The sequence below is a fragment of the Nyctibius grandis genome, chromosome 17 (genome assembly GCF_013368605.1).
Source record: "Nyctibius grandis isolate bNycGra1 chromosome 17, bNycGra1.pri, whole genome shotgun sequence".
In the NCBI taxonomy this organism is placed as follows: Eukaryota; Metazoa; Chordata; class Aves; order Nyctibiiformes; family Nyctibiidae; genus Nyctibius; species Nyctibius grandis.
The window spans coordinates 8,583,291-8,593,596 of NC_090674.1; the positions used below are offsets into that span (position 1 = coordinate 8,583,291).

General features: G+C 43.4%; 1 protein-coding gene across 24 annotated transcripts in view; it reads left to right on the forward strand.

Moving 5' to 3' along the window:
* Positions 1-867: 867 nt before the first annotated feature.
* Positions 868-10,306, forward strand: part of SLC45A1 (solute carrier family 45 member 1) — an 87,278-nt gene continuing 77,839 nt past the window's right edge. For 18 of the 24 annotated variants that reach the window (XM_068414417.1, XM_068414416.1, XM_068414414.1 and 15 more), the window contains exons 1-2: positions 869-939; positions 2,912-3,028. The gene's annotated coding sequence lies outside the window, so the exon portion shown is untranslated. Of the gene's footprint in view, positions 940-2,911; positions 3,029-10,306 lie in introns of all 24 variants that reach the window. The other 6 variants (XM_068414439.1, XM_068414440.1, XM_068414441.1 and 3 more) reach the window with 2 other exon arrangements.

Genomic DNA, 10,306 nt, shown 5'->3' on the forward strand with positions numbered 1-10,306 from the left:
TCTTTGTGTGTTTTCTCTCAACCCAGACTGACGAAACCTTTTTTACCATTACGGCTAGCGGTGTACTAGTCAAAAACAACTTCTGACTAGAATCTCACACAGTTCTTTTGAAGTATGAGCTGAAAGGAGAAGGTGGTCAAGCACTGGAACAAGCTCCCTAGGGAAGCGGTCATGGCCTCAAGCCTGTCAGCGTTCAAGAGGTGTTTGGACAGCGCTCTTAGATACATGGTTTAACTTTTAGGTTGCCCTGTGCAGAGTCAGGAGTTGGACTTGATGACCCTCGTGGGTCTCTTCCAGCTCAGGATATTTTATGATTCGATGATTCTATGACATAGTTTATTAAGTTGTAACTTCAAATCTGTTAAAACAATACTTAGTTTCCTGTATACAAATAAGGCCAATAACTAGTATTAATTCTAAGACAGCACAGAACTAAATTAAAAGTGTGAATATTCTTACCTTGTCAAGCACCCTAGAGTTCATGTAGCTAGCAGGTTGTCCATGATACTGTTGGAATTTGTCTTCTAGGTTAAATGGTTGCAGATCCATTGAGCTATTTAGGCAGCTAGTAATCAGCATCTAGCAGGAAGTTTGGACTTAGTAGCTTACCATCAGTAGCAGTGCTTGTTTCTGCTTACTGTAAATAGGAACTTACTATGAGTCTGGCTGAAGTGAGCATATGTCAGTTCAGAGGAGTTGCTGGACAGGTCTCTGGAGGAAGTAGTGGAGCTGTATCCCCATGGGAATTAAGAATTTGGGATCAATTTTTGTCTTTGCTGCCTTTCTTTTACCAAATAACTCTGCTATTATCTGGCTCCGTCAGCAATCATGCTTACAAGATGGCACCTCACTGGAATCTGAAGTTACCACAGCAGCTGGAGACCTGGTTCTGCATACATCTGAAATGTATGGCCTGAACTTTAGGAAACGACTGCACAGGTGCCTTTATGATTGCTTATTTTAATGGGAAACAAGTTCATTCTCAGTTACTGCATTTTGGTAATGAAATACATAGGTACTTTTGCAAATTTAGAATTAAGCAATGTCTGCATTGTTAGTATCTACTGGAAGAACTGCTTTAGCTGTATGCTCTGCCTCTGATTTGTTTAGGAAATCTTTCATATGTTTCTCTAGCTTTGAAATACACTCAAGATATGCAAAAGATTGCAATCTATATAAGATTGGACATGTTTGTTACATCAGCACGTCTAACTGGTATTGCCGTGCAAATGTAAACCGAATGATGGAAAGATTCTTTGTCTTAGAATCTGGAATAATCACTTGGTTTGTAAATGGGCATGATTCAGAATACAGGAAAAGTGCATTCCTGGGCTGTAGTACTGCTTTATAGCATTAGAAGGAAAATATTTCCATGCTTGTATTGTATTTAGGCTTCCAGAAATCTTTTAATATAAGGCATTAATGAAGCAGCCAGAAATTTCATTATACTGTTTTATTTTTTATTTTAAGGCTGAGAGAGTTCAGTTTACAGAAATGAGGTTTTCAATGTGTACATTTGGGCTTTCCGATTCCTATTAAAGTAGTAATAGGAAAATGACTCAGTAAAATGAGCTTAGAGCCCATTAACATGTCTGGTTAACTTGCAGATTCTTTCAGAGCGTTCATCAAAAAGGACTTGGGTAATGAAATGTCATAATGCGGCTTGCGTCACAGTTTCCTTCATAAAACTGACCCTGTTGTCAACCTTTTACATTGCAGATGTCCAGCAAACCTGAATTTACATGGGTTCGCTGTTTCTGCCAGGTGTCATTAACTCAGTCTTTGAGTTAGGGGAGGTGTATGAACTAAGATTAGGCTGATTTTCCTCTTAGGGGAAGTGTTAAGCAGGAATTTGCTGATTTGAGGGGAAAAAAATGCTTTCCAATTTGTGAAATGGTTTTTTCCTCTCTCCTTATCCATTTCATACAGAGGTTCCTTAGCTGTTACATATCTCTTTTCCTTAAAATCCCCTTTATCTGCTGCTGAAAGATGAGATGAGATACTTTTCAGTGTTTCTTGAATGCTAGAAACTTAGTGCCCTTTTATTACTGGCATGCTCTAGTTTTAGAGCCTATGGTAATTGGGTATTTGCTGCCACAGAACTTGGCTTAAAATGAAGAGAGTGCATCTGCTCTTCTCTAGCTAGCATTTACCATTTTGTTCCCTGACAGCTGGAGGATTTGGGGGATTGTTTTCCTGCTGAGAAGGCAGTCAGTTAGCATCTGCTGTATGGCTCATATCATCTCTCAGGAACAGTGTGGGGTTTTTTTCTCTTGATTCTGGTTGTTGTGTAGGCTTGAATGCATAATTGAGAGTGAGCTCTTTTATTGAATTGAGAAGTACTATATGACTTAGGATCAGGCATGTACACAAGATGGCATAGATGCTAGTACCAGCAGTGAATACTCGCATTGCTGAAAAATATTTTCCTTCAGAATGAAGGAGCTTATAAATGAAGAAGCAGCTCTGAACCAAAAGAAAACAAAGAACATGGAGAGTGAGCAGTCTGGTTTTGCTGAAGTTCTTTGGCAAGTTTCTTTCCAAAAAGAGAAGGCAAAGTACACAGTGCTGTACTGTAAGCAGGCGCAAAGCCTAACCCAGGAATATGTCCCTCTGAGCAACAGAGAAAGGATGCTCTTCTAGAGAGAGAAAGGCATTACTTTTAAAATAGGTGGAGACAAACACAAACATAACGGATGCAAAACAGCCTGCACACTACTACTTACAGCTGTAAAAGTACACAAGGGAATATGCTTCATGCAGTAATTACAAGCCTTGGACAGCTTGCTAGCCGTTTTGCATATGCATGCTATTTGGTATGACCTAACTACAAGGCATGAAACCCACAGCGATTGTCAGAGCAGAGAATGGTTATTTAATCACATTATTTTGTTTGTTCTTCCAACAAAAGATGCATTGTGATGCAAGATAAAAGCAACGATCCCAAAATGATAAAAGACAGCTGTCTTCCAGCAGCCTGGATGACATGTGACTTGTTTGGAAAGATAAGCATGTTACAGAGAAGTAGGTAAGTGCGAACTACAGAAATAATCAGCACTGCAGCCATGCTGTCATTCACGTTCACATACTGTACCTCCAGAAAAAAAGGATGCATTGCTGTTACACGGAAACTGCATTTTAGTAGGACATGGGATGCAGTGTTTGAAGTTTGAAAAATAAGCAACAAAACACTGACTGTTTCTGCTAATGGCAGAGGGAGGAAGAAGTAAAGTTGTCCGAGGATCTCATGCAAGCACTCATTCTGAAGAGGAGACTTAGGTCTAGAGAGACTTGTTTCACAATGGCAACACTGAAGATTTCCTCACCGCTAAAGTTTCCCAGCAGGACTAGGGACATAATGATTTTCTGAGCAAATCTTTCTGATGTTTAAATATCGATGGTGTAACTATTTTTACAGTTTACACTGGCAACAACTCTGAGCCACAGCCAGAACTTACCTGCAGTTCAAGTGCATAGTCAGTTCAGTAACAGCTCTAAAGCCTGCAACAATTCTCTCTTCACTGATGAGTGTGGTAGAATTTCCTTTGGGATTCTCAGTGTTCCTTGCAATTTTGTAAAGCTGCTGTTCTGAATCAAAGAAATCCCCTGAATGCAAATGAGCGTGTTTCTGCAGGTGCTTCTCCAATGAAAATTTCGTCTGCTATGTGTTGAACAGAGGATTTCTTCTGCTATTAACTGTGTAGTTTGACTCTGACTGTAGCCCCAGATATTTAAAGATCATTATTTTTCAGCAGAGTATAAATTTAAAGTGTAATTTTGTGACTTAATCCTTCCGGTCTAGTAGCAAATTGAATTTTCCTTAATTCTGCATTTTTATTTGCTGTTCAAGACTTAGTGAAAAGAGAAGTAATTCCATTCTAAAGCATTGTCCAAACCAATCTGTCTCCTGTATTCTGACTAGGAGTGCCCAGAGTCAATTTTCAGGTTTTTGTTAAAGAGCTTTTGAAGTCATGTGCATTACAGCACCCCATGCTTGAGACAGACTGCTTTCTACTTCAGGACACCCGAAGTATTGGCCTAAATTTGCTGCCAGTTCCTAAAAATGAAACTGTTCTTGAGTGGTGACCCTCATTCCTTCGAATAGCTTGGAAACAGGTTTTTTCCAGGATTGAGCAGCAGCTGAGGGCACTGAGAGCCCATCATGGCCCTGACCAGCCTCACCTGGGCCCTCTCAGAACACTCCACCTGTGGCCCAGGAGCTCTATATAAGCTGAGGCTTGGGCCTAGCTCTGGTCTTTGATGAGCCTGAGTTGCTGAAGGGGCTTCCTGGTTTGATTTTGGGCCTGCCTGTCTGCTTCAGAGCTGTGGGATGATCGATCACTGGACTGCTGGCTGAAGCTGTTGCTTTCTCAGGACCCGCTCAGCTCTCCTTGCTCAGGTACTGTGGGGCTGTGCCCCTCATTGCTGTAGGGTGCCGCCCTGGCTGGCATTGCTGCTGCTTTTGGCTCTGTTGTTGGGGAGAAGCTGCCACTGTTGCTCCTTGCCAGTCAGCAGCGCTGTGTTTGCTCTTTGAGAATATAGGATTTGATGCCGGGCAATACAGCGTTGTTTGCTGGCTCTAAACCTGGCAACAAGGATACTTTCTGCTCTGTAGTTTAGATGGAAGCTCTTTAGTTGTTAATTCTGTTTATGGATTTTGCTTCTAGAATTTAGGAATTTCTGAATTGCTGTATTCCTAAGAGGCATATTTCTAGCGAGGTTTTTGCAGCTCTTCGTTAAACTAGGTGTTTGGTTTCTCTGTGCTGTTAAGTTTCAATGAGTTATTTTGGGAGGCTGGTCTCTATGTAGTTTCAAAATCACTTTTTAAATTGCACGCATTACACTGTAAGTATTGTCAACTCTAGGAACTGCCTACTTTTGTACATTGAAACGATTCCAAGTTATAATGAGTTCTCCTAAGAAGGCATTGGTTACTTCCACATAGACACAGGTCTGGTCTCAGACTCCGACTTTCTGCTGTATTATTTTGTATAGAAATTGGGAAAAGCCCTCTCACACTGAAGGCAACAGCTAGGCAAGACAGTGGCTGGCAGATAGGAGGCAAGCTGCCTTCAGTCTGACCACCCGTGGGCACAGCACTGTTATTTATGTTTTTAATAGGAAATCTGCTCTTGGGTGGGGAGTTGCTGTCTCTCAGAGAACAGGCAGCAGAGATGCATCTGTGCTAACTTCTCTCATTGCCACATCTGATGTGTAAATTGGTTGCTCTTCCACTGTGTTTTGCAAAGGAGTACTTTCCCTTCCTTTGGGTTGTGCAGAGGGGAAATGAATGCTTGTACTAGGAAACTCTAGGAATAATGCAGCTCTAGGATCCTGTTTGCCATCGCCTTTCAAATAAATCCCTTGCAGCAAAAATAATAGGGTGGGTTTTTTTTTTTCCTTCCTCTTCGGAGAACTACAGAGCGTTAACACTCTTACCGTAATTTGTTTAAAAAAAAAATAAAAAAATTATAGCCGAGCCCCGGGGGCGACGTACCGGGGCGGGCTCGTAGCCGTAACGGAGGAGGGAAGCGGCGGGGCCAGCGCGCCCCCGTGCGGGGCCTGCGCGCCCCCGCTTCTGCGGCAGCCGCGGGGGCTCCCGGCCGGCCTGTCCGCCTCCCTCCCGGCCGGCCGGCCTCCCTCCTTCCCTCCCTCCCTCCGGCCCTGGGCGCAGTGGAGGCCGAGCTGGTGCGACAGGAGTTTCTGTAGGTGGCTAAAAGGCGGCGGCGGGCTTTGGCCTGTGCAGCTGTGGGTGGAAGGCCTTGGCACAGAGCCCGTTTGGGGAGAAGATTCAGCCTCACTTGAGTTCTCCAGGGCCGTAGCCAGCGAGCCTGTCTGCATCGTGTGGTATTGCTTGAGAAAGCCAGGGTTCTGTATTTGTGCTGCACTGGTCCCCTCCCCTGTGCATGACTGAACGTCCCGATGTAAAGCTCAGGCGTTAAACTGTGAACTGGATTGCTTGTAAGATGGCTGCCTTACTGTGCTGCTCCAGGGCATGCAATAGCGTCCTGTCTTACAGTGGAGATTGCTTTTGATCAATTTGGTCTGATTAAGCTCAGATGACAGGAGAAGTATGGCCTGGGAGAGGCAGTATGTCCAGAGCACCCTGCAATGGCCTGTTCGGTTATTAGCAGCCTGAGAGGCTGAACAATCTTGAGCTAACTGCTGTGTGCCGTGTTGTGTTACCTCAGGCTAGGACTGGAGTGCTGCCTGTGCCTGCTGTTTCTGTCTCTGTGGAGCGGTAGTCTGCTCCTCCAGTGGAAAGGTTGCTTGGGGAGTGGTGGGGTCCTTGGCTATTCCCACAGAACAATACTGTTGTGTATTGCATCCAGCACAGGGCATCATATGATTGATAAAACCTATAGAAAATGGCCTAATGTGGCCTCCTCACTAAAAACGTGTATATTTAGACTGTCAATCTTTAAGAAAACACTAGCATTAAACTATTTAACTTGAAGCTAAGAGCTAAACAGTTCATCCTTCCTTCAGGCTAGTCCTTCATCTTCAGATCCCCATGGCAGTTCTCCATCAGCCTCTGTAGAAGGCCAGAGCTCATTGGCACTCGCCTCACTGCCATGCAATTTTAGAAGAGTGTGTTTCAGGCAGGGCTGTCTGTCCCTGTGGCTTTTAACGAAGTGACCTCTTCAGTTCATTGAGTTTTTTCAGCATCATGAGAGGATACTCTGTGAAAAGGCAGCCCTCCCTCCCACCAGCAAAAGCAGTTCAGGCTATTTTAATCCCATAAGCAACAGAGTATGTCAGGGTGTGCACCACAATTTCATCTCCAGCCTGAGTTGTTAGAGCCCTCTGCATTGCCCCGTGCCTATTGCTGCGCTAGAGCGATATACGTTCTGCATCATAACCACACAATCCCAATTCAAATTGCTTAAGCTCTAAGTGCAGGGGCATGCAACCAGGATGCAGGAAAACTTTTCTTGAATAACTTGTCAACATGATGACAAATGAAGTCACCCAGTGCAACCTAATATGGTTGGAGTCTCGGGTTTCCTCTGGACCTTGCTTAACAGCCAGTAAATGACAACACAGGGATTGCAAGGCAATGAGTAACCTTGCAAAGGTCCACTTCCTGTTTGCTTGTGTCTCCCTTGCACCTTGCCAGCAGAAGTTGGACTCAGTGTGGCATGAACTGGTGCAGTCCTTCGTGTGAGCTTCCCTGGAGCTGATAAGGTCCTGGAGAGCTTTATGCCTAAAGACTGCTAAGTGTATAGGGCTAGTTGTATGTTCCAGTTGCCTTCCAGAAGGGCGCTCAGTAGTGCTGACCCTGCCCTTGAAGTTGTGAGTGTAATGAACACATTAACAAAGGTAAAATAAACATTTTAGGTCACAGGAACATGCCTCTCTGTCACCTGGGTAGGTGGTGGGCAGGAGATCATTCTTCTGGGTCAGGCCTGATGATCCTATGCTTGATCCTGAGACTTTGTGTGTGGAGGGCCTCTTAGTATTTTATCATGATGGCTCAATGTGTGGTGGTTAGCATCCTTGAGCAGATTTGGGGTGGTGATGGTGGGGTAATCTGACATGTTTTTTTCTCTGGTGTTTCATGGTAGTATGTTTGCACTCTTCTTCCTTTGCGGCTTTCATATGCTTAACAGCTTGTGGGCAACAGTTTAATCTTCAGCAAGAAGCTGCAGGTTTTAAACATAGAAGCATCTCTTCCTCTGAATCACTTTGTAAGGAAATGAATAGCAGTAATGGTTCCCATGTTTCAGTGGCATGCCACTTAGAATTTGGAATACCTAACACCTTTTCCAAAATTAACCACAACTGGGATCAAGGTGCACACCAATATATAAATAATATAGCAACAGTCTATGAGCAATCACGGGTGTGGCTTCCATACATGATTCAGAAAAAATAATGAGATGTGTGGATGAAAATAGGCATTTGGGCGGGGATTATGCAAGGCCTGAATTACAATGCAGGGATGGGTGGGGGTAACACCTCTTTCAGCTTACAAATGCTAATCACAAGCTCAGAAGACAGAAATCTCCACAGCACTATTTAACAAATATTAATAAGTATAATTAAATTTTGTGTGCTAGATTTTCAGTGCCAAGGAGCTATGAGAAACAGAAAACTTGCTATATGTTTTCAGTTTTAAATTAATATAACCTGCTTTGGAAAGCAAGCTATCAATAAAAGAAAAGATTAGGCTACTTTAAAAAAAATGAAAACCTTTACCCCAGGAACACTCAAAACACACACACACAAAATCAAGAGATTTCCTAACTGCAGAGCCCCTACAGGCAGATAAAATGATGAATCTTGTTACCTCCATCTCAAATTTCCTTCTTGACAGTAATCTAGAGAGTATGTATTTATAAACATACAGCTTGTAATACTATTAAAAGTGTTTATAAGGGCCACGGTCTGTAATCATGAGTTTGAAGGGTGGGAATTCCACCATGACTGATCTGGTCATCATCTTAACCCTGAATTCCTGACAAGACTCTGAACACCATCAGCAACTACTCCCTACTGTAATAACTGCCCTTGCAAAATTAGTGTCTTTGTCCTGGACTAGACAGATGCTTTCCTTTATCATGCCAAACCTACCACTTCACTCAGACTGTTTAAAAACAAAACCAAGGCTGCAGCAGGAGGAAATTCAATCACAGTGAGTGCTCTTCTGTGGTTTCAGTACAGTAGCAATTGTGCCTATTGCAGTCTGGGAGTGAGTGGAAAACCGATAGTGACAGCAGCAACAACAACGATCAGTAATTTTAAATGACTGCAGAATTTAATTATGTTGTCAATCAGCATGCTTCCAGATCATGTTTATTTTCTGTTTTGATTTCTCTCTTATGATGCAAGAGAAACTGACGATCAAGAGGTTTTTAAATGACGTCCCACTACAGCTGTATGTTATTCTGTTTAAGAGCAAGGTAACATGGTAGAGAAGTTAAGCTAATGGGTTTTTCAAGTCACCAGGTACTAACACAGCCTCTTTCTTTCAGGAAAAGGTATATTGAGGCAAACATCCTATCCTTTAGTTACCAGCTAGACTCAGCTCCTCTGGGTTCATTTGCTAGTCTGAAACTCACCAAGTGGGGGGGTGTTTCGCCAACATCAGAGCAGCCAAGCAGCCCTATGCAACACTGACCCTTACCCAGGGTAGATATGACAGACGCTTCTTGCTGCCACTGGTTACTTAGAGTGTGCTTTTTCTTGTGGTATTGATAGTCAGTACAACTCCCTTTGCCGCAGTACAGCTGCCTCCTGGGACCCATGGGTCCTCACCAGCATGGCTGGGTGGTCACAGCTCAGTGCTACTGAGGCAAGAAAGAGACTGCTGGGGGGGGGGGCGGGGAGCAGCATGCGTAGCCCACTCCTTGAATCAGGAGGCTGTGGGAAGCATTGCCTTTCCTTAGATATGCACCTTTCTTCTCTGCTTTAACACAAATCCCTTGACGCTTCAGACTTCAGTGTATCGTCATAACTGCTTTGAAGTGTGATTATTCCAGTCAAATCTATCTGGCAAGGGGCTTCATCCTCAGAGGCAAGCTGTCATGCCTTGCCCAGGTGAGCCCAAGCTCTAAATATTCAAACATTCAAACTTGTAATCAGGCTGTTGCAAAAGCATGTTGTGTCCTGACAAGTCTTATCATGTGTCAGGATGAGCACAGAAATGTCTTCTGGCCAGAACTTGCAAAGCTTCCCCTACAGCTCTACAGCCTTGATTACTCACTTGGAAAATGGAATACAATTTTTGGATCGTGCAAACTTTGTCCCCCAAAGCACAGGAATCTGCTGCCTAAGAATATGCAAGCGAGGCTTCCACCTGCCTTCGTCAGTGACCCCCTCACTGTCACCCAGAGACCACCACTGAACTGTGGACCAAGTCCTCAGTGAAGCCTTATTACTTTGGATTTTTAAAGGGAAAATGGCCAAGTTACTTAAATACCGTAAGACTTGCCTATAAATGACTTTCCTCATACTGAAGAGGCGCGTGAGCTCTGTAACTTGGTTGAATGTCTTGCTTGTAGCCAAGCAGTTCCGGTCACTATTTTCAGTTCAGGTTCAGTCTGTTTTACTTAAGTTTTGTGCAGCTGTAACTGAAGTTCATTTAACTTCTGGAATGAGACTTAACACTGTGCTGTTACTCAGCTGACACTCAGTAGGAAAGGCAGCATCACTAGAGAGTCTTTTTTTTTTTTTTTTGGACTCAGGACTGAGTAGACAACAGGAAGGGCGTATGCAATTCTCTTTTTTTTTTTAGAAAAACTATAATGAAGGTTGGGTTTAAAAGTCCTAATGCATTTTTGGAATTTCAGAAAAGGTTATG